The sequence below is a fragment of the Papaver somniferum genome, unplaced genomic scaffold (genome assembly GCF_003573695.1).
Source record: "Papaver somniferum cultivar HN1 unplaced genomic scaffold, ASM357369v1 unplaced-scaffold_118, whole genome shotgun sequence".
Taxonomy (NCBI): domain Eukaryota; kingdom Viridiplantae; phylum Streptophyta; class Magnoliopsida; order Ranunculales; family Papaveraceae; genus Papaver; species Papaver somniferum.
Genome location: NW_020620825.1, coordinates 8432922 through 8458070, shown reverse-complemented (window position 1 = coordinate 8458070; position 25149 = coordinate 8432922). Strand labels below are relative to the sequence as shown.

Below are 25149 nucleotides of genomic sequence, written 5' to 3'. Positions count from 1 at the left end.
GAAGAGCAAATCAAGACTGAGATTCAGAAGCTGCTAGTTGCTGGCTTCATTAAGCCCATCCATCATCCGACCTGGTTGGCTAATGTAGTTCCGGTGAAAAAGAAAAATGGAAAGATCAGGTGCTGCATAGATTTCAGAGACTTGAATAGATGTTGCCCAAAAGATGATTTTACTCTACCTAACATTGACATGTTAGTAGATGCCACCAGCGGACACGACATGTTCTCCTTCATGGATGGATATAGCAGGTACAATCAGATAAGGATGTACGAGCATGACGCAAGTAAGACAACTTTTCGAACTCCTCTCGGAAATTTTTATTATACTGTAATGCCATTTGGTTTGAAGAATTCCGGTGCAACGTATCAACGCGCTATGACAGAAATCTTCCACGATATGATGCATAAGCAAGTCGAAGACTATGTGGATTATATAGTAGTCAAATCGAAAGCTCGGGAAGATCACACAGGAGTCCTATGGCAAGTGTTCGAAAGTTGCCGTGAATATAAATTGAAGATGAATCCTTTGAAATGCGCTTTCGTCGTTTCTTAAGGCAAGTTTCTGGGATTCCAGGTAATTGCTGAGGGGATCAAGGTGGACCCATCCAAGACTCAAACTATCCTCATGATACCTCCGTCGCGGACTGTGAAGGAGCTCCAAATCTTCATGGGAAAAGTGAACTACATTCGACGTTTTATACCTGGTTTGGCCCAGCTCGTTGCTTCATTCACTCCATTGCTGAAGAAAGGAGCGAGCTTCGTGCGGACCACACTACAACAGGAAGCGTTTCGGAAGATTCAACGAATATTGTCATATCCAAATCATCATAAATAGTTCGCCTATTATGTCAGCCCGGACGAGAGCGAGCCCAGGACATCTTCAGATCTACTAGAGCCGACACCTCAAGGGATCAGCCTCAAGAAGATAGCGATGTCCACATCATCATGTCGAGAAAGAATCTGCAGCTTGGGTAAATCACTCTGTCAGACTTAAGAGGAATGCTTCAGCGAAACAGCGAACATCCAAATGATTATGTCAAGAGGTCCCGAATTCAGGCACTGATCCAAATGTGACTAAACAACAAGTGGTGTAATTGTGCATCAATAGGATGGTACCTGTCAATCGTGCTTTGTCGAAGAACCTGCGCTTTAAGACATCCTATGAACTCCATGAAGCTGCTAAACGCTCAAGTTGCGACAGCACCTGCTCTGCTAGAAAGAACAATCCTGTCAGTAATGAAGAGCCTCATGATGTTCGTGGAAGCATACATCTCACCAACAGGCAATGCAAGCTTCAGCCTCCTGTAAGCAGTTTCGCTGAAGCAGCAAAAGGAAAACCACTGAGATACAACATCATGCGCGTACAAAATCGCCAACTCCAACTCCAGTACCATATGCACGACTGTGACAATGATGAAACAACGTCCAAGATATTCCATGTCTGGATCGACGATAACTACATCAATGAGAGACGCTTTCATAATTTCGTCTCCCGTAGAAGAAGTAGTTTCTTTACCAAAGGAGATTTCACCTGGGATTCAAGAGGAACTTCCCTACTCCTCAAAGACACGATCCAAAGATGATAATGGCAAAGGAGTATGACTAGGGACTGCTTAGCACTTCCCATCTCAAAGATGGTGAATTCAGAGAGATGCAAGCACGCTATCATTATGATTCCAAGATGTCCAAAGACGAGGATATACTCAAGAGAGCAGACGTAAAGATGGCCTCATAAACCTAGTGTGAAAATATCTATCAAGTCGAAAGCTCAGTGAATACTCGTGGGAAGGGTACTGTCTCCCTCTTCTCTATTCCATGAAGAAACATCAAGAAAGCCATCGGTTCCAGCTTCTCCCTCTAATAACGAGACGATCTATACCATTGTATGAGGAGTGTCAAGTTAGTGCAAGTTTCCACCACGCCTATCCCTTCCAGTCTCTTCTGATCACAGCTTCTTCCAAGAACCGTTGTTGCTCGTCGATTGATACCATCCAGAGCTTCACCATATCAACAACCACTACGTACAAAGGTAATCTAAACTTCTGCATATTTTTACCCATGGAGAAGTAATATGATTACTAGTACGAAGGCTGGATGGCGATACCTTTATTATGGTAGACCCATCGGGCATACAAGATAAAGCCACGTAGACCACGCTTGGGGACTGAGGCTCAGCATGAAATTCCTTCGCCGTCAGTCAAGAACTTCTTCAACACAAGAGAGATGGTCAAGAAGCATGTAATTCGCAAGGGGAAATCAAACTGAAGAAGAAGCCGCTTCAACGCTCTCTCCAACAGAAGCTGCTTCAACGCTCTCTCCAACAGAAGTCGTTTCATATCTCTCTCCAGAAGAAGGCGTTTCAGCTCGCTCTCCAGAGGAAGCTGCTTCAACGCTCTCTCCGGGACCCGCCTCGACGTTTTCTCCAGAAGCTGCTTCAATGCTCTCTCCGGGACCCGCTTCGATGTACACTGTAGAAGCTCTTCAACGCTCTCTCCGGGACCCGCTTCGATGTACGCTCTAGAAGCTCTTCAACGCTCTCTCCAGGAGCCGCCTCGATGTTCGCTTCAGAAGCTGCTTCAATACGCTTTCCAGAAGCTACATCAACGTTCTCTTTGGGAGATGCTTCAACATATTTTTCAGAAATTGCTTCAGCAGCCTTGTAAGGATATTCCTCATGATAGGGCTCGTCAACATCAGAGTCGAGGATTATGGAATCGTCATGAATAGTTTGAGATCCCAACCAACCACATGCCTAATCTACCTAGGGCCAACCGACATTATGCTAATGGAACTCTCACCTGGATGCCTCTTGAACATGACATGTTCCAAAGACAGGTCGACTTATCTCTCCTGGTAACATCGAACTTTGTCTCATAAGTTTTATTTTTATTTGTCACCATCTCATGCCTACCCCACAATAATGCAACCATTATGTGCTAGGCAGGAGACTTAATGTTGATGGTGGATTTTAGTTCAGGGATAAAATTATAAAACCAGATTTACTGTGTCGACATCCTTCAAAAAGTAAGGCCATTTGACAAACGATGAGCGCGGAAATCCTCTCGTTTTATTTATTTGAGGCAATTCAATAAATATACAAAATTCACTCAGAATGGTGCATGTAGCAACAATCCCAAATATTCTGTGTATTTATAGCATTATTAATTAATGCATGAGTTGCCTTGTATTTCTTGTGCTGTTCTCAGCATGACTCTCATTATTGGTGCGGCATGACGACTGAGTGTTTACTCTCAGCAGAGTAACACGAATCTCCAAGTGTCAATAGTAAGGTATGCACGAAATACCCGTACATACCATATCATTCTCTAACCAAGAGAACCCTGTGTCAGTGCGCTTATATTAGCCCGATCGAGCATGTTTAATTCCCTAAGGGAAATCTGGACTGTCCATGTCAGTCTCAGAAACGATCACGGCCACGCAAGTTGGCCGCATAATTTAACTAGCCTAGACGAACCCTAATAGGAGCATGCAATCACCGTGATGTTCACCGGCGGGGCCGCTTATTCCCTAGCCGGTCGAACACCACGCTATACCCATAACGCCTGTCAAACTCCGACCCCAAAGAGGGATGGCCGCGTTGCTTTGGGGAAGGCTCAAACGAGCAAGACCGCTCAAAGCAGTCTTTAAGTCATCATGACCGTCCAACTTCACCATCCTGGTTGGACGGATTAGATCATACCACGATTGATCAGCGAAGCGCTAATGCACACATTGGCGGGCCCATTCCTCACCCACTTGATCGGTTTTTTCACGTCCTAGCCCTAGAGCAATGAACGCTTGCTCGAAGTGTGGCTGACGTGATGCTTAAAGGGTCGCGGAAATTCCACTAGCGTCTTAAATCGATCACAACCATCCAACTTCGCCAGCATATTTGGATGGCTTAGATCGCGCCTAGGACCATCGGGAAGGTGCACATAAGTTCACCATCGGCCCAACATGGACCCCACATGGTCGGTCTTCCCGAAGGAGGAGCATAGACTGCCAAACCGTTTGGCCAAAGTTGCGCACGCGTGACTGATCCAAAACCCTAATTAGGGCTTGCGGCATTACATATATGTCGCAGTTTGATCATGACCATCCATCTTCGCCAGCTCGGATGGAGGGTATAGATACAGACTAAGGAGGTCCAGAGAGCATCAACATTATCACCGTGGGCCCATCTGCCCATGTAACCAATCGGCCAAGGTGGACCAGGCGCCTCGAAACGCGCGCCCAAAGATGGCATTCCGTGGCCCCCTAAAATCCTTTGCGGCAAAGGATTTCTGTCTCAAATCGATGGCGACCACTCATCTTTTCCGACAAATTGAGTGGCCTAGATCGCACCTCCGCGAGACAGAGTGGCATGGACTTGTACACCGGAAAGCCGTCTACAGGCATGCTCGGTCGGTCCCACCAAAAACTTTGTCCATGATTTATTTCGGTCAAGCTAAATAGTGATGCTTGCGCACCTCTTTAAAACCCTAAAATCCATCGGTCGCAAACATGTGCCGCAAATCATCTCGTCTGTCCAACTTTGCCAGCTTGGTCGGACAGCCTAGGCTAAGATTTAAACGGCCAACAAGACACCTTAGTGATCACCGTCCGCCACTCTACCATAAGGAGTGATCGGCCAAGGGATGGCCCGCCCATGCGGCCTCCAAACGATCACTCAAAGATGGTTGGGCATGCAGCTATTTTAAGACGCTTAATCCGCGACTTACTCCGTTAAGCTTTAAAACAGCGATGCTTCATACATATTGATTGTATTCGATGCATTACATGCATAGAGTATACACGATATTTCATGAATATCGATTTCCTAAATAACTCAATTATTTAACCTAGCACCGTATGCTACTTAATGTGGGTCCCATGATCCACTTATTCGAGACATCAAACATGTCACAAACTGGGGGATACTTACTGGGGTATTGGTCTGGCGGTTTACAACGTGCATCGCGCCATCACAAGAACGTGTCAGGAGGCATGGACAGTTAACGATTATAGGAAAAGTGGGAAAAGATGTGATCGTGTGACAATCACTTGCACGACCCCACTACTCCATCACTCCACTTCCTACGAGATAAGGTTTGTGCTCAATGACTTTTATAAATAGGTCCTTAACCTATTTCCAACACAACACATAAAAACCAAGTGTTGTCATCAATATCCAGAAAACACCAGAACTGATAGCTTTCATTGTGCAAGCCAGTTCATCATTCTGATACAAGTTATAAACAACCAACACCTTCATAATCTCAACACCTTCTTCGCGTCCCTCCCTAAGATCAACCCCATCTCCTTCACTTTGTGACCGAAGAAAGTATGAAACTCTCATCCGCACACACCCAAATTTACCAAAACCAGCAGAAACAGTTTTCACCCATAAACAACAATAATATGCCTAGCATGAAATTATTCCCTGCAGCTCCATGTCACTTATATAGTCCAGGAGCCGAGACACCTCATCCTTCTAATTCCCTTCAAAAGCTTCAAGATTTTAAGCAAACCCCAATTTTTAAGCAGCTTGAGAGTGATAAAGGATATTATTTCACTTAAAGCGCTCTCTCGTACCCTTTCTTACTATGACATATCTTCCAAGGTTAAGGGTGAAAAAGCGGGGTCTAACAACCACACCCAATATTTTGTTCGGCAATCTGTATGGACTAATTCCAATATAATTCCGTGAGAATCAACTAGACAGTCAAACTCAATCAGAAATATATCCAAGGTCCGTATCTTTATTTCTCAATACAATCTGCAATCGAACAGATAGAAATCTGTGAGCCTGATTGATATGAGAAATAACTTGAAACGGTATCAAAGACCAATATTCAAGTGTCAATCAATTTCTATCAACAACCAAAAGTTGAATTCACCAATTGATTGAACTACGCACAACCTGTGATATTTAAATTATATAGAAATATAAAACCGAAAAGAAATAACACAGACACCAGAAGTTTTGTTAACGAGGAAACTGCAAATGCAGAAAAACCCCGGGACCTAGTCCAGTTTTAAACACCACACTGTATTAAGCCACTACAGACACTAGCCCACTACAAATTAACTTCGGACTGGAATGTAGTTGAGCCTTAACCAATGTCACACTGATCAAGGTACAGTAGTGTTCCTTACGCCTCTGAATCCCAGCAGGACTCAACACACTTGATTCCCTTAGATGATCTCACCCACAACTAAGAGTTGCTATACCCAAAGTCGAAGACTTATAAACAAATATGTCTCCCATAGAAATGTCTATTCTGATAGAAAAATCTGTCTCCCACAGAAGTACCTATGAAGTTTTATTTCGTCTTATGATAAATCAAGGTACACATGAACCAATTGTTAATCAGGTCTTATATTCCCGAAGAACATCCTAGAAATATCAATCACCTCACAATAACTTAACTATATGGTAGTAAAACAAGTTATTGTGGAATCACAAAGAATGAGATGAAGAGCTTTGTGATTACTTTTTATATCTTACCCATCGGAGATAAATCTCGAGCAAATCTTAGAGAAGATAATACTCAACACGATAGAACAAGTAAGACCAGAATACATAACGACAGAGAAAATAGTTGGATCTGGCTTCAGAACCCCAATGAAGTCTTTAAGTAGTTAACCTATAATGGTTTTAGGAAAAACTAGGTTAAAGGAGAATCGAATCTAGTCGCAACTAGTATCACACAGGAGGTGTGGGGATTAGGTTTGCCAGTTTCTAGAGTTCTCCTTTATATAGCCTTTGCAATCAGGGTTTGCTAAGTTAGCTAAGAAACAAAGCATTCCATATTCACTATTAGATGAAAACCTAATTTAAGATACAAGCTAAGTTTGCTTGAAACCAAAACAATAAATTTCCACCGTTAGATGGTCTTAGCTTGTCACACACAAATGAAATATGCTTTCATTTAGATATGGGTAACCATACCTAAACGTGTATATTGAGTTAGCTCAATAATAGTTAACCAAAGTTAGCCATATGAACACTTTTGTCTTAACCACATTCACGTAATACATCTAGATCAACTATGATGATCAATCAATCATGAAAGATAATCAAATGAATCTAAATGTGTTTCATAGAGTTGTTCAATAGTTGACAATCACATAGAAGTATATATGATCCAATTGAAGCAAAATCAGAATGATTCATAATGTACAAAGTACAAGAATCGGTTCATGAACATTAAGCTATGGTTTGCAAAGATTGCATTCCTTATTGTTAGAGCATTGCTCGGTTGAACCCACCAAGCGTTGGTATATCAAGTTTGGTTGTCATGTTTTAGTGAATCAAAACTCATGTTAAGAGTCGCTTGATTATGTACTAGAGTCAACTTCGTATATGTTAGCTTGAAAGTATTAGGATATGAGACATTACAAGTATTGCGAAATCTTGAAGATGTGAAGAAGCAAGGAGATACAACGACAACAATCATCCTTCCACTTGAGGTTAGTGATATTTGACTTGAACTGTTTCATTCCCTAACGTATGTTTCAATTCGTGCATATTGAAAACATAACTGCGAAGCATATTTGAACTTTAGATAGACATAGTATTAAGGAATACAATACGAGGTTTATTGCTTAACCATTAAACTTTGTAGATAAGACATCGCCACAATCATTTGAATGCTATTGTGATTAGGTATGGGTATGAGGTGAGGATTTCATTCTAGGGAACAATGTTTACATGTGTTTTAAGGAAGTAAGTTCATAAACTTGTTTGTGGACCGAAAAGGAAATTGCCAGGTGTTATTGGTTTTGTTATTCATTGCATATCTTATGAACAACCAATATGTGTGATAGAGTATAACCGTTCACACTTTGTTGTGTTCTTGGTAGAACTATTCACAAAGGCCTGATTTATGTATTGGTATAACTTCTATTAGTAAAACCGATCTTAAGTAATCACCTGTGGTATGATCGAATTTTGTATGTATGTCCAATTAAAAGGAAAGGGGAACCGATCATTGTAAGGGGTGCAGTACATGAAAGGGAACCGATCCTTTTATGGGGTGCAGCAAGGTTTATAGCAGAAATGGGAACCGATCCTATGGACATGTGCAACACGTTCTTAGGCAAAGGGGAACCGATCATATGGACATGTGCAACACATATAAGTTAGATACCATATATATGTGGGGAACCGATCCTAGTACCTAGTCAACCGAATTTTTGGAAAGCTAGTGTGACTATGCATAGTCTCACATGGAGGTAGAACCGAAACTTGTTTTGGTAGAACCGTAAACCCATTATTGAGATTGAATGTTGGTTTGATCAATCACATAGTTCTTGAAAGTCAGATGAACCAATTCTAAACTTGTTTGGAAGTGTGGCAAATCAGTTTCAAGGTTGTAAGTGTGAAAGAGAACTTACAAAGTAAAGATTTCGACAAACTTTGAACACGTGTTGGGAATGTTTATTTCTTTAATTGTTCAAATATATTCCTTAACGGCTAAGGGAAGAGAATCCCAGGATCGAAATATAAGTGAGTTAAGAATCTTTTAATTAAGGTTATTAATTTCATTTTGTAAGGAAATTACAGAATTAGCAATGTGATAAACACTTAAGTGCTACATTTTATACCCATATTTATATCAGCTAGGACTCGATACTATTGCTAATGATATTATTTTAATGCTTTTGTAGAAAATACAAGAAATCCGATCACCCGGAAATAAATGGCGAATTATGGAGCTAAAGTGGCATTCACCGCAAAATTTCCAATGCTGCTACTCAGGGCAAGAGAGCCTAACTATGTGTGGCTGGCCTGGTATTTTCTGTATATATGAGCACGGCTAAAGTTATCTGGCAGACACATGGAAACAAAGAATTTCTCTTTGTTTGTTAAACAAAGCAGGCTACATGGCAGCTATTTAACCACACTCTTTTCTGCTTTGTGATAATCCAACGTCTTTGTTTCTTCTCTTATCAAAACAGAAGGGGTTTCAAGCAGTGGAATGAAGCGACGATGTAGAATTTAGAAATGTGCTAGAGAAAGGGAAGGCTCGATTTAACTACAGCCAAACTGGAGATGGCATGCATTGGTGGTTTAGGAATAATCGGGGCACGAAGTGGTCGCTGTTTGTGGGTGATGTTGTGAATGAAAATAAGTCTCAGGCCATGGTTCGAGAAATTGCATGAAGGGTCCTTGCCTCTTTGGTGCTGTTTGAGCTATGAGAAGAAAAAGAAAGAACGAACTAGGTTGGCTTGAATCTGTTGGGAGTTTTATACACAAAGTATCAGCTGCAAATGTCTAGTTGATGGGTCTGAATCTTTCTCCCAACATTAACGAGATGAGTGTGCTGCAGAACTTGGGTAGTCTGTGATTTTGTTTGTGAAGAATCGATGTCTCGGCTGGCAAGAGCTTTAAGGAGAGGCGGCACCAGTCTGTTGTGGTTCCGAAATCGAGTTGTGGCCGGAGATCCATTGAGATATGGGCAACAACTAAATGGAACTGAGGTTTCTCACTGAGAATCGACTGGAGAAGAGTGCGATATTTGAATCTGATTGTTTATGCTGCGAAGAACAATGACAGCTGAACTAGTCGAGAATAGATGAGATGTTGCTGTCGGTGCTGTAACTGAAGCCGGTGGATGGACAGTGATTAGATGAAGAGAAAAAGTTGATAGTTTGGACGTGACTGAGATGGATTCCAGGGACTTAACTGCAACAGTGGTTCGAAATGCGTTTGGTGCTGCAAACGACAAATATGGGGTCAGCTGCGATGAAGATTTTGAGATGGACAGATTGGTAGTTGGCTGAGATAGCAGTCAAGAAGAGCCGCTGCTGTGGTGATTCGATAAAGCTGAAGAAAGATGGTTGTGTAGATCGCAGACGGCAATGAGGAGTATGCTCGACTGACAGAGTTGTTGCCGCGAGCTGAGTTGAGAAGAGTATTGAATATGCTCTTCAGGTATTTGGTGACTCGATTGCAGACTGAATTCAGTGCAGGCTTTGGCAGCTGGCGAGTCGCTAAAGCAAAGAAGGTTCCTGTTAATGAATATTTTGGAGTTGTGGTCGAACTGCAAGTTTTGGAAGGCTGGACTTGGTCCAGATTCAGATATTGACAGTAAACGGGCTGGGCCTTGGCAGATACGACATATTGGCTAGGTTTTGTTGGCAGCAACAACGAGAGATTATATACTTCAATTGAGAAGAACATAGAGGAGAGGCGGCTGGGGGAGCCGCAACTTGCAAGAGAGTCTTCTGCCGGTTTGGAGACGGAAGACCGAGAAGAGCCGCCAAGTACAGAACACAAGGGTTTGAAGTTTCATTCTCCCGATTATTCTTTGATTTGCTTGTGATTCTTTATATATTTATGGATTTTGAGAAAGTCATGTTTTGCTAAGCTTTGTAACTAGGGTTTATGTTGAAACCACTTTGAGTATTGGGTCAATTGGATTGAATTATTTGACAAAGACTATTATGATTTGAACAAATTATTTTCATGATTTTATTTATTGATTTACTGATGAAATGAGTTGTTTCTTAACCGGTTTTGTAAAAACCTTTGTGCTTAATTGTTAGGGTTACAAATTTATTCGTCTACTTATTTGATATTCTATGCTTGGGAAAATCCTTTGATAGGGTATGCTTAGAATAGCAGGGTATTATTTGTGAACCTACATTTAATTTCGTATAACTTTCTCGCTAACACAATTTGATGGTGCATTCTTTGGTTTAATCTTTTGATGTGTCATGCTTAGGGTTTCCCAGTGATAATTGTGATTCTATACTTATAATAGGTGATGTTGATAGAACGGACAATAAATAACTCATGGATTATTTTTCATTTCAGTAATTGAATAGAAGTTGTGGTGGATACTATAAACCTTGGTTACCGGCTTTTCCTGTTGAATATATTTTATTTGTTTGATTTATTTTCTTTGTTTTTATAATTCTAAAAATCCAAAAACATCATTGCTGGTTAATTGAGAATATTGATTATTGGTATTTCCACCGCTCCTCGTGGGAACGACTCGTACTTGCCTCTGTCTACTAGTTAGACACTGTGTGATTGCGGTTATCACATATAGGAATCTCCGGATCCCATCATAATGTGCATTTACTAATTAGATTTTACGAGAGATTTCGATCGTTATTTTTGGACAGAGCATTTCCAGGAATTATGAAAACCGAATTTGTGCCTTAATGAATATATTGAGAATATTTTCGGTTTTGGAAATTCCTTGGTGTCCAAACTTCCTTGTCTATAAATACTCGAAGTTTTCCTTTCTAGCAACTAATCCTTCTTAACAACAGATTTACTTTTTTGTTGTTGTTACTGGTGTAGGCGCCTATTCGGAGAGGAGAGTAACCTAATTAGGCAAAATCTCTTGCGGCCGCTCAGTTTAAAGTCTTCTTTGGGATTGAGAAGCTCTAGCGTGTACCGTTGGTGGGAAACTAAATAATTGCGGTTTATCTTTTGTTTTCGATTGATTTGATTGACTAACGGTGGTTGAAATCTGATTGCACCTAGTTTGTTTATTCTTGAGAATCTTCTCTTCTGATATAAGATTCACTCAAACTAGTTCGGAGTTTCGACAGGGATCTTTAGACTGTTGTTAGTTCTAAAGACGATCTTGTGATAATCCATTGTTAACAGACTCTGTTCTGTGCGTGATTGATCACAAGAGATTCAAGTGATTGTGTGCAGGTTTTTATTGAAGATTTAAGAAGATTTGAAGACAAAGAAGATATTGAAGATCTGACTTGGGTTTTATAATCTTTGGTGTGCACAATACTTGTTTCGGTAAAAGAGGATCCAATTAATAATCGGTTTATCCTTGTGGTAGATTGGATTGATTAATTGAGTAGATCGGCATCAACATGATTCTTCGTATTAAAGGTGTTGTTGGCTTAATCTTAAACGATTACCTTTGGGTGATTGAATATAAGATAGATCTAAGGACCTGACGAAGGAGTTTATGTTGAGATAAACGGAAGATCCTTTGTCCGACTCATATCACTTGGTTGAATAGAGTTGATACCAAACAAATTTGTTGTTCCTTTACTGTTTGGAATACGAACCAAAGGAATTGTTCCAAGTACGTGACTTATTTATAAGTTGGAGGCGTGGGAATACAGAAGGAACTAGGTGAACTATAGGATTAGTTACTTGGTCTCAACTATACGAAGTTAGTGTAATTTTATGTAGTGGCTTAATCCTGAGAGTATTCAATTCTGGACAAGGTCCCGGGGTTTTTCTGCATTTGTGGTTTCCTCGTTAACAAAATCTTGTTTTGTCATTTACTTTTATATTCCGCATTGTTTTGTAGTGGCTTAATTGTTTTATTATAATTAAAGTAAATTACACAAACGTTAATTCCTATTTACTTGATAAGCAATCCTATTGTGTTTGATTAAGTCCGAACCTTTGTATCAAGTAAACATACTTCGTTGTTTTATTGTCTCGATCTCGTATCCATAGACGATCACACGAAGTGTGAACCGATTAGTTGTATTGTCTCGACTCAGTCCATAGAAAATCACTTTAGGAGAAAGGACTTATAGGTAGGAAAAGTTTTAGCTTGAGGTATATTTGGGTATCCTCGCCTTTTCACTTATTTCATAAATGTATTTGTTCATGAATATGTAAACATACTAAACCGATTTTAGAACTTTAACCACTAAGTTTGCAAACGGGTACGCTAACTTTAGTTCTGGAATTTGGTCTTGTCCAACAGTTTGAAAACGGGTATGCAAACTTGGTTCCCGGACTTTAACAGTTGAAACCGTTCGCATACTGGTATGCAAACTTGGTTTCCGAACCTGAATCATACCAACACAGTTTGTACACTAAGTATGCATACTGTGATGTTTTCCACACATGGGTTTTAGTTGTAAACTCCCATTTCAATCATTGAACCATTATTAGAAGATGACAATGGTTGCTTCACACAAACCATTAGCTTATAAGCAATTTTCAAGTGATCGAATAATCAATACGAAACTTTCCAAGTCGATATCAAATGAATGTCTCACAAAAATCATGTAAGATGTTTCAAGACAATTTCCACATAATCATCTTTTGACTTATTATTTAGTTTCCAACAAATAAATTGTTTCCAACTAAACTCGTCAAGAATAATGATGAATGTAGCTAAAGCAAAAAGCTACCAACACATATTTCGATAAATAGATAAGCGAGTTATACTCAACTCGAAATAACAAATGTGTATGATATGAAAGTCTATATCGCTATATGACTTTTGTCTCAATAGGGGATAGAATAGAATAGACTTCTGAGTAATGGATAAGTTTTAGTCTCCACATACCTTTTGCTGATGAAGTTCATTCGAGTTCATCAGTAGATCTTCGTCTTCGGCTGTAAGCGTTGTGAAGTCTAAAGCTCAACTACGCAATCTATCCTAGTACGAAACTCCTATAAGTAGACTAGAAATTAAGCATATAGTTTTGATCAACTAAACTTGACAAACAAGCTTGAGATAGCAACGCTTACGAGTTCGACCGAGCAGTTTTCTAACAAATGGTATTTGAGTTTTAAGGGAATATTTGTTCACCAAATATCGTACTAGTAGCTTTGTACTCTTGTCGTCGTTGAGTATAATATGCGTGCTTGCTTGGAGGGAGAACTCATTCTACAGATAATACCTACTGGTGCTAATATATGTCTACATTATCACGAGTGCTCTGGTGTCCCAACCAACTTATTAATTGCATTGTAAATGTAATTATCTCAGTACCATAATAAAGAAAAGACCCCTTTTTGGTGAAGCCTTCTTTTTGGTTGGTCACGGAAAGACAAAATAGCTTGGTGTCACCATGATATTACTAATATGACCTTAAATATTAACAACTACTATACACATGTATTCAAAGGTGAAAATGTACATTAAATCAATGTTTGTATATTGACAGGAATGCCATTGTTTTAAAAATAGGTCAACAAATTTAAAACTTAGATATCTTTCAAAATAAACATCGAATTTTTACAAAATTAATATATTTGGAAAGCTCTTTGAATTATCTACGTAATGAGTACAAATAAGAATATTAATTTTTTTTTAAAGATTTTTTTTCTTTATTATTATCAAATTTGGTGTTGTTAAAAGAATCAAATTCAAGCATGTTCATCACACATGTGGTCTTATTAGTGTTCATTAATTCTATGCTGTAAATGCTCCATTAAGCACCCATCTACTACTTTAACCTAACAACATGTTTGTTTTCTCCCCTATATAGGTAGAGGGTTCTACATAGAGGTAAACCTCTATGATCTATACAAGTAGAGTGCACGTGTGTTGCACATCGACAAACACTAACTTTTTCATGTTCATGGCTAAGAATGTTGCTGCTAATCTGCCGCATCACATATCAGCCATAACGATATTGTAGCGAAAACATCAAATATATATTCACCAAACACCAAGATATATATTCAATAGTCAATATTATGAACTTGTATACAAGAACACACAAACAGATTCTACAGTCAGTTTGTATGAAACATGACTTGTGGGAAGTTCTAGGACCTGTCTTCCCGGTCAAAAAAAAAGAAGTCCACAGATACACAGAAGTTTGACATTTTAAATTTGGTAGAATGGATAAACCTGACATGAAAATATTACACAGAAAAAAATAATTAGCTTGCTATTTATTAAACAATGAACGAACGGGTTTAAGAGAGGCATAGATGGGAGACGACTACCCAATTTTCTATAGGAATGTACAGCCACAGAGTCAACAACCATTCCCAGATGATAGGTTATTTTGTAGGGAAGACATACAGAAACAGTGATTAAGAAAATGAAAATGAAAACATAAGGGAAGAAGAAGCCATAGAATTTCCAGGAAGAGTTTCCGGAGCCTCCGTTTTGTATGGGAAGCATCGTGTATCTTCTGAGATGTGAGGGGGCTTTTCAGCTTAGCTGCTAACTGATAAAGTTGTATTCATGCTTTTTTCTGTGTTCAACATATGAAAACCTTACCAATTGTTGAACTGTACACCCTAAAACTAACCTCGGTCACACATTTCACATGTGGTTTGGAGCCACTACTTGGTTGAGCCACCACTTGGTTGAACCATTTTTTTAGAGTTACTGGCTTTGTTCTCGGCAAACCTTGCTTCAAACAAATGAATAACATAACTGCACTTAATATAACTAAACTAAAATGGATGGCGAGTGTGTAGAAGACATGCGCTATAATAGTTTACATCAAAGCATCTGGGCGCAAAACGAATATTTTATCAAAGCTGCTGCAAATTTGAAATAGCCTTATAATCCGAAAATTCACTAAGACTGTGCAATCTTGCAATAGCAATAAGTCAAGATTTTTCTTCTACCTATTTTTACTATCAAAACCCGAACTGAAAGCATTGATTTAACATGATATGCCCAATAAAGAACTGAAATTAGAAAATGAATTAGTTTCAAACTAACCTGAAAATCGAACGCACGTTGCCAACCACCGAGTCTCATAATTCAAATTCAACGCACCTTGGCAAACATCGAGTTTTTTACAATTCAAATACAATCTACATGTTTCGTGTAGTAACATCAGTGTGGATATGGTTTATTGCTCTGGTGCAGTTCTATTGGCAGCCACTTTCACCATAACCAAAAATGCATATCACACGAAACATGTTAATAAGTGATAACTATGTTGACAACTCAGGAAATTCTACCACACATGTATTGTATTTTTTGGGATCAACGGATTCTGGTCATAATGTTTGTGGTTCTCGCTTGCAGTCTCGTGCTAGTAAATGAAAAAACTCAAGCTCACAATTGCCAGTTCCTTGCAGTTGCATCTGCCACTCCTTACCTGTAGGCCTCTTTGTAACTTGCAAATTTGTTAGCACCCCAACAATATCTGTAAGATTAATATTGCTAATCTGATTACTGCATTTGCGGTATTATGAAATGAGAAACGCAGTATAAGAAAACAAACCACCAAACAAAAAATCTCCAATTGCAGTCAGGGAAAAAGCACAGAACAACTAACCTTGATTGAAAATACTACATGCGCCAAGATCAGAGACCTCTTAGTCTCTTACCTTCCTCCAGGAAGAGAGCTGAAAACCCTTTAAAAATGAAAAGGGTGTTTTTACGTTCGGGTTTTTTTGATTAGGCATTTACAAAAATACAAACACTTAATGTTGCAAGCGTTACCTGAAGAGAAGACTATTCACCCAAATTAATCAGGAAGTATTTGTTGATAATACTCACCACATTCTGAACTGATTCAATTAATTGACCCAATTTCGAATTTAGGTTACAGTTTAGATGATGATGATTGAATATTCAATCAAATTGAAACTCTGAACTTTAAAGTCGAAATTAAGTAAAGATTATTCGAAGTTGATGGTGGGAAATTGATGAGGATGAAGAGAGATTTCGATTTCGGTGGAGAAGATAGGAATCGAGAGAGAAGAGGCGAATTTTGGTGCTGTTTGTTTTTGTTTCGAGTAGAAAATAATAGGGTATTTTGCCGTCGCTTTTGCCCCTGGTTCTATAAGGATTTACGGCAGTTTTAAGTATAACAGAAGAAAGATAGAAGGAAAGATGGGGGGGCGCGAGTAACGAAAAAAATCACACGGAATTGTGACGGGAATCTTTTGAAGAATGTGCCGTTATCCAACGGTTCAGCTTTAAAAGGGAGGAGATCCAATGGCTGATATTAGTTAATGCTTTGACTTTTGATAAGTCTTGCTCTCATTAAGGGGGATAAATACAGTATATAGAGTTTCTTATATTATGCTTGTTTGACCACTATCTAACAACTCTACATTGTGTAATCAATTTTATAAAAATTTATTTTATAAAATTCAAAAAATCTATGAAGATCCATTACAACCAAACCAAAGATGTTCAAAAATTCCAAAAAGAGAAAATGTGTTACAAAATATATCCATTCAAGTTTGAAATAATTAAATGACCGCTGTTACGGTGGGACGACCGACCGATAAAAATATCATTTTTTCTGAAACGAGGGCTAAAGTATCACTTTTTCTGAATCAGAGTGAAAGTATCATTTTTTCTGAATCAGGGGGAAGTATCACTTTTTCTGAAACGAAGCGAAAGTATCACTTTTCTGAAACGGGGCGAAAGTATCACTTTTCTGAAACCGAGCGAAAGTATCACTTTATCTGAAACGAGGCAAAAGTATCACTTTTTCTGAAACGGAGCGGAAGTATCACTTTTTCTGAAACGGGGGAAGTATCACTTTTTCTGAAACGAAGCGGAAGTATCAATTTTTCTGAAATGGAGCGAAAATATCACTTTTTATGAAACGAGACGAAAGTATCACTTTTTATGAAACGGTCGAAAGTATCACTTTTTATGAAACAGAGCAAAATATCATTTTTTCTGAAACGGAATTTTTTTTAGAGTTTGAATTAATTTTTTTTTGGAAATTATAAATATGTTCGAGGGTATATTAGTCATTTAAAAATTTAATAGAGGTAGGGGCTCAAAGACAACACCTTTCTTTTTTATAAGGGAAAGATAGATTACTGAATGTTAATAATCGTACAGATGTTTTGTGCCTCCCAAGTTTGAGGACTTTGGTTTTTTCCATGAATTAAAGTAAGTTGTCGAAGGTCAATGAAATTTTTGGACTGAATGCCCTTACAAAATACATTTTCAAATAGAAGTAAAGATGACAATAGATTGTCGACTATCTTATTTGTCTGCCAAGCTGTCGTGCGCTGGCTACCTTGCAAAGTGCTATTTAGGTTTTTGTTGGTACCTAAAAGATTAAAAGTTCTGCAGTGCAAAAGAGAAGCCCACTGGAGAGCATCCTGAGCCGCTAGGCAGTCTCCTTCTTCTTTGTTGTGAGCTCTGACCCCTCTAGTTTTCCTTCGAATTTTTTTCTCAGTGGGATCTGAAATAGTAACACTTACACCTATTAGGCCAGTATGAGAGTTAAAGCTAGACATATAAGCAAAAGAGATGTGTAGGCAGTTATTATCATTATTATTCCTGACATTATTAGAGGAAGTAATAGTAGGGACCCCGTTGGAAACTTTCAGACAATCATTCAGATGGTTTAAAATGAGGGTCGCAGTGGTTTCAGGATTGGGTTTTATCCCCTGGAAAGTCACATCACATCTTGCTTTCCAGGTAAACCAACAAAGAGCCACAACTATATTCTTCCAAGCACCCTAATGGGTCTGTGGGTGGTTTCTAGAGAACCAGGAGGAGCACCAGTTGGTCAGGGTATTGAAGTTTAAAGTAGACGCAGTCAAATTTAGCGAGCAATGTGCACACACTGCTCTAGTAAAATTGCATTGCATTAGTAAATGTTCTCCCGTCTCAACATGTGCCCTGCACAAAACACGAATATGGTTAATATTTTTTTGCTGCATTTTCCAAGTGAAAATTTTGATTCTAGGTATAACATCCATATCCCAAATTTTCTCAGCCAAAATATCTTTTTGTTGTAGTTTTTTCTTGTCCAGAATATCATACGAAGATTTACTAGTGAGTGTGCCATGTGGATTATCCATCCACCTCAAGATATCTTCACTGTCCTTATTAACTTGAATTGTTAGGATTCTCCTAATTATACTCCAATCAAAAAGAAGTTGTAGATATTGAATATTCCAACCAGTGTCAGTCAAGAGATCAGACACAAGAATATAACCATTATCTCTACCATCACCACTAAGAGAGATTGGATTGCCCTATGCATCAGGGATACATCTATCTCTCCAAATGTGCATACTTTTACCATTCCTTATCTCCCAAATGATGTTTTCCTTTATCAACATTAGGCCATTGTACACTCCTTTCTAAGCCTAAGAAGATCTCTCATTACAAGATGCATGGAAAGGATTGGTCTTATTATGGAAACACTTCCCTTTCATAGTTTTAGAGTACATAGAATGTGGTTGGTGGAAACGTCTCCAGCCATTTCTCGGTATAAGATTCATATTAAAGTGATTCAGGTACTTAAGGCCATTTCCACCCTTTTCTTTGGTCTTGACAACCCTTTCCAGTTGTTTATGTAAACACCTTTTTTGCCATCATGTTTTCCCCACCAAAAATATCTAATGATAGCATTAGCTCTTTGGGTAGTTTTTTCGGGGAGAATAAAGATGGTCATGCTATACACAGGAACAATTTTTAGAACAGCTTTTTCCATCACTCTTCTACCCGAAGGAGAGAGAGTTTGACAATTCCATCCCTTCACTCTACCAGACATTTTATTTGTGAAGAGTGTCTCCCCTAGGTATTTATCCTCTAGACTAATTTTTTTAACTTTTAGAATATCAATTAGGTTTCTACCAAAACCATTGCTAACATGTGGAATGAAAAAAATTCCAGATTTAAAAAAGTTTATCATCTGACCTGATGTCTTGCCATAATCCTCTAGATTTTTCAAAATATTCTTACTTTGAGTGATTGAGGCTCTGGTGAAAATGAGGCAGTCATCTGTAAAGAGCATGTGGCTGATGGAAGTGTATTTCGATTAATTTTAAAGCCATAGATAAGACCATTTTACTCAGCATTAGCAATAGTTCTCGAGAAAGATTCCATACAAAGGATGAAGAGGTATGGAGAGAGAGGATCTCCCTGCCTCAGCCCTTTAGATGGCTTGAAACTCTTACCTGGCACACCATTTAAAAGGATTGAAGAAGAACTGATACTAATTCATTGTCTTATTAGGTTGCACCAACCATCACAAAAACCCATTTTTTTTAGAATAGCAATTAAGAAATCCCACTCCACCCTACTAAACACTTTTGACATATCAATTTTGAGGCCCATATAGTTATCATTTTTCTTATTTTTCCCTCATAGCATGGATTATCTCATGAGCAATAAGAATGTTGTCTGAGATAAGCCTTTGCTTCACAAAAGCCGACTGATATGGGGAGATAAGTTTATCAAGAAAAGGTTTTAATCTGTTGGAAATGACTTACAATGTTACACAAGCTGATAGGTCTATAATCATCTGGGATAGAAGGATGAAGAACCTTGGGAATTAAGGAAATGTGAGTCGCATTTAGTTGTGTAAGCATGTGAACACTAACAAAGAAAGACTGGACAGTTTTAACAATATCAGTACTCACTATAGAACATTTTTTTTTTGAAAAAAACAAGCTGGGAAACCATCTGGGCCCGGACTAAAACTTGGAAGCATGCCAAACACAACATCATTAATTTCATCAATAGTGGGAAAAATCATAAGTTGAGCATTCTCATCATCTGTTATAGATGTCGGAACAAGATTTATAATATCGTAATTAAGCACAGGATCAGAGGTAGACAGTAAAGTTTTGAAGTGAATATTCAAATAATTAGCAATTTCATCTCTTCCTTTTATCCACATATTATTGTTATCATAGATGTCAGTTTATGTTGTTTCTTCTTTGCCGCTTAACAACATTTTGGTGAAAGAAATGGGTGTTCTTGTCCCCCAAATGAATAAATTTCTCACTACCTTTGACCTTCCACATTTCCTCTTCATAATCCTGAAATTTACAAATATCAGCAATAGTTTCTTAGATACTAGAGTCATTTAGCCTAATGTCAGGAATGGCTAAAAGATTTTCCAAGTTTTGGTTCAGCGAGGCCAACTTAGTCTGAGTGTTGCCAAATTATTTCTATTCCATATCCCCACATCAGTCCTAACTACTCTAAGTTTATTAGCTAAAATATAAGCATGTGAGCCATTAAAATTAGTGTCCCAGGAAGATTTGATTATATCTCTACAAACATTTCCTTCTTGGAAGAAACCAAAATACTTGAAAAGCCTATGACCTTTGTGAACAGGGATATCAGTGTTTAGGAAAATTGGGGATTGGTCAGAACTACATTTGCCATCCCCCTATCCAACCTTGTATTAACAAGGTTAGGACCAGATTTATGGTTGGACCAAGTAAACGGGAAACCTACGAATCATAAATCATGCAAACCTATGTTGTTAAAATCAGTGTTAAATTTCCTACTTTCAGTCCCATCCGCAGGCTTTCCACCTCTCTTTTCATCAGGATGGAAAGAGAGGTTGAGATCCCCTAGAATTATCTCAGGAAGAAGCATGTTTTTACCCATATGGTGAACCATTTTCCAGGAATTATCTTTCATATAGTCTTTATAAGGGCTACCATACATACAAGTGAGAACCCAATAAGATTTTTCTTTCTCATTCCAAATAATGCAGTTTATTTGGTTATCATCCTGGTAAGTAATATCTAGTTTAGTAGAGTTATCTCAGGAAACAACGAGACCTCCATCAATACCCACTTATAAAACAAGGATTTAGACAAAGTTTCTTTAACACACTCATTTGGGTTTTTAATTTCAGACAAAAAAATAATATTAGGTTCATAAGAATTTACTAGTTTCCTAAGTTGTTGTCTAGTAGATTTAGATCCTAATCCCTGGCAATTCCATGATAAGATACTAATAAACTGCCAGAAATAAGAAATAGTAGGATAACAGAAAGTAGGTAAAACTAGGGTTTTAGCATAAAATTTCAAATCCAAATCCATATGCAAAGTAAAATTAAATTATGGGAGATACCAAAAAAAAGAAAATAAGAGGGCTTTGGAAAAAACCTGGTCAGCTCCCTCACAATTCTCCATAGATGGTAATTCCAAGGTCTTATCTTGCTGAGCCGTTGCAATTGCATCCGTAATTATGGTAGCAGCAAATTTCCTTTGCCTAGAGATTTTGAGAGATTTTGACTTAGCCAGAGATAGAGTTTTAGATCCTCCATTAAATTCATCCAGCTTAAGAGGAAATTGTTTCAAAATTCCTTGAGATTGAGGAGCAATTTCTAAAGACTTAGCTATTTTATCTTTCAGGATAGAATTTTCAGTGATGAATTGATGGTTCTCCTTCAAAGTGCTCAACTGATTCAGGTTAGGGATTTTTGGGATGTTGTTTGAAGGTTTGCGAATCCAGGATCGAGATTTAGGTTTGAGATTGTTCTGGGAAGGGGGATTAGAATTGGTTTTGTAAAGAGAGAGAGGGGACCAAAACCAGGAGGATGGGATAGATCTTCATTAGGGATCACAGAGGGGATAAAGAATGGGTTTTTAGAATAATCAACAACAATTAGAGTATCTTTTTCCCGAGAGCTCGAAGAAGGGGATGTGTTATTGGAAAAGAAAAGAGTATTCTTGTTCGATTTGGTGGTTTTAGAAAAAGGATTTGACCCATGATGACCTTCCTGATAAGCTTTGTTGATAGTGGGCTTGACCCAGACATTTGAAGGAAGAGGTAGAGAAGGTTTAAAAGTTTTTCCACATTGACCAGAATTGTTGATATTGACCTGGGATTTCTCAGAAGAGTAGCTAGTTGATGAAGGTTTACGGTTGCATGTTGTTCCGGTAGTCGCATGTAACTTAGATGAACTAGCTTTCCCAGATGCCCTCAGTTTACGACATTGGATTTTAGGGTGATCAAGAGTACGACATAACTGGCAGAGGATGAAAGGCCTGAGAGAGTAAGAGAATTCAATCCAAGATTGAATCTTTCCCAAATTTATATCGCATCCAAAAGGTAATTGCTTTGTGATTTTAGTCTCTATGATGGCTTCAACATTTTTTTCATCTGGGTCACGGCCATAAGGAGCTTTACTCTCTATAAAAGTTCCATCTGCAGACGCAATGGCATTTAAACCTTTTTCAGTGATATAGTCGATCGGAACCCTCTTCATATGAACCACAATGAAAACTTTGTTGAATTCTTCATCAGATATAGTATGAGCTCCATCAAAAGTAACACCAATCATGCCATAATAGCTCCGTAGACAGTCCATTGGACGAGGATTTATACAGGCACTGAAATCTTCAAGACAATGGAATCTAATGAGGTAGAAGTTTCGCTTCTTTTGGTAAATGGACACATGAGCTTCTTTTTTCAGAGACCATGTAATATTTATAATGTTACAGACATCATGAAGAGGAAAACAAATATTACTATGAAGTTTTCCTACAACACACCACTTATTATCTTGAACTTGTTTAGGTTTGATATGTTTAGCATCAAGGATAATGATAGGTTTAAGAGGATCAGGGATGTGCAGTTTACTATGAAGTTTATCAGTAAGGGATTCAACTGAAAAAGTTTCAGAAGCCATGAACACCGTGATTAAAGTGGGAGGTTGCTTAACGTTTTTCTTTTCAGAAAGGTGCAAGGGGGGGGGGGGGGTTAACACTGGGAATGTGATTGTTTGGAGAGATTAATATAGTGATATGAAATTTGGTGAGGCAAAAAGAAACTCTTGAGTTACTAATACTGATAGTTCCAACAGTGTCACAGGTTCTTATTTCAGTCATAGCAAGGGGTAAGATTTTTATCCCAACAAGCTTAAGATAATGGAACCAGAGAAAGAACCAATAGATTTCGGATAGCCAGGTTGTTTGTTGTTGCATCACATGGGTTTGAAAGTGACTACATAGTATTTGATAGTTGTCTATGAAGTAAGGACGATACAAACGTCTAAGATGGTATTGTCTATGCCAGACGCAAGAAGTACAACCTAGAGGACATTGACTTTGGACCCGAGAGATCAAATAGGACACGTAAGGTAAAGCAGTATGTTCATACAAGAAAATGGTGTTGATTTTTGGTTCAGAGAGCCAAAGTGTGTAAAAAACTTTTGGTGTGGAATAATTTGTTTGTGAATGAAACAGTTGCCGCAGCTTAGCCTTTACCCTGGAATCACTTGTAAATAATTTTTGAAAGGTTGATGTGATTAAATACAAAAACAGTATTTTTAAGTGACCCTTATAAAGTTCCTTATAAAGATTAAATGCCTCATGAAGGAGAAATTTAGGTATTGTTATGCCTAATATGATTATGAGATCAATCTTTCTACATGATACCATGAGATGCATGATTATTATAAAACTATACGTACTTAGATTTTACATCAGGTAGATAAAAAAATTGTTTGCAAATCTCTATCACTAGTTTGATAGTCTCCTCTAAAATTCTTTAAACTATTATGCTTAACATGTTGTGAAGTGCCTAGGCAGAGAAATAGTTCTTCATTGTTTCCTGCATAACATAAATTTCCTCCTCATCGGATTTAATGATGATATTGAATATTTTATCAGCATTCCGTAAGTATTAAAAACTCTTGGCCAGTTCAGCATTGTCAGTTTGCTTTTGTAATTGTCAATGTGAATATGCCAAATTCCTTGGTATTTCAGAGACTCAATTGTAGAAGATTCGGTGTCGTGTATAAGCATCCAAATACAAAGATAAGAGTAACGTTTATGCTGCAACATTCTATTGTTCAGTCTTGATGGAACTGAACCGGAACACATGATATTATGAGAATACCAATCTTTTTTTTGGAGTTGTACTTTTGCATTTCAACCACCCAACAAACATAAATGTTGAGCTTAAGGTCAACACAACCGTTATAGTCAATCCTTAAAGATTTTAAATTATCCTTGAAGGGAATATGAGTGGGGTACCCCTCAGATATGTTAATGATGCATTTAGATGACCATTGAGAAATTCCCATTGCAATGTACCAGAGAAACTGTACTTCTTTGGATGAGTCATTTTCGACCCGATCCGGTCTTACCCAGATTTTCAACCGGTAAGGGAAAATTTCCGGTGAACCATAAACAACAACCATCACAGAAAACAATCCAGTGGGAAATCGAATCATTTCCAGCATGACATTAAGGATATTATAATGAATTTTTCCATTAGTAGGAAATTATAGCAGGTTTGCATTTAAGCAATTTGACTGATGTACCTTCCTGTAATGAATGCTAATACTTAATCAAAGATAATGAAGAGCTTTACTTTCCTCTTTAAATAGAGATGATGATCTTCAGTAATTTCATATCCTTTACAGAGAGTGAAAGGAATCACATAGAGAATATCAAAATGTCTGATACCATAAGCAATGAGAGTGATGGAGGAGATGAGAGCAGTGTACACATAATCCCTACTCCACCACCAGCAACCTCTATTTTGATTAGTGATGGAGAGATGAGTAGTGATTCTGAGGAAGATTCTGACTCTCATTCTGATGATCCTGTCTACACACGTGAATGGGTTGAGATGCAGGGAAGCTTGGGTAAAGGTTTTCAGATTACTGCCTTTGGTTGTGCTATGCAGGTTCATCTGGATTTTTGGATAGGAGGGCCCTCTCAGTTGAATTTTTTCCCCATTCCACCCGTTCCTGCTCATCA

At 38.2% G+C, this 25149-nt stretch overlaps 2 long non-coding RNA genes across 4 annotated transcripts; both read right to left on the bottom strand.

Moving 5' to 3' along the window:
- Positions 1–14602: 14602 nt before the first annotated feature.
- On the bottom strand, positions 14603–16464 carry LOC113330389. 3 transcript variants are annotated; one of them, XR_003350232.1, is made up of 4 exons: positions 16145–16464; positions 15978–16056; positions 15413–15845; positions 14603–15095 (listed from the first exon to the last, which is right to left on the bottom strand). It is a non-coding gene; the product is annotated as an uncharacterized LOC113330389 (long non-coding RNA). The 3 variants fall into 3 exon arrangements; XR_003350233.1 differs by having other exon boundaries at positions 14603–15091; XR_003350231.1 differs by having other exon boundaries at positions 14603–15845.
- Positions 16465–17462: 998 nt separating this feature from the next.
- LOC113330316 lies at positions 17463–22131 on the bottom strand. Its single transcript, XR_003350164.1, has 2 exons — positions 21541–22131; positions 17463–17858 (listed from the first exon to the last, which is right to left on the bottom strand). It is a non-coding gene; the product is annotated as an uncharacterized LOC113330316 (long non-coding RNA).
- Between the last annotated feature and the right edge of the window lie 3018 nt (positions 22132–25149).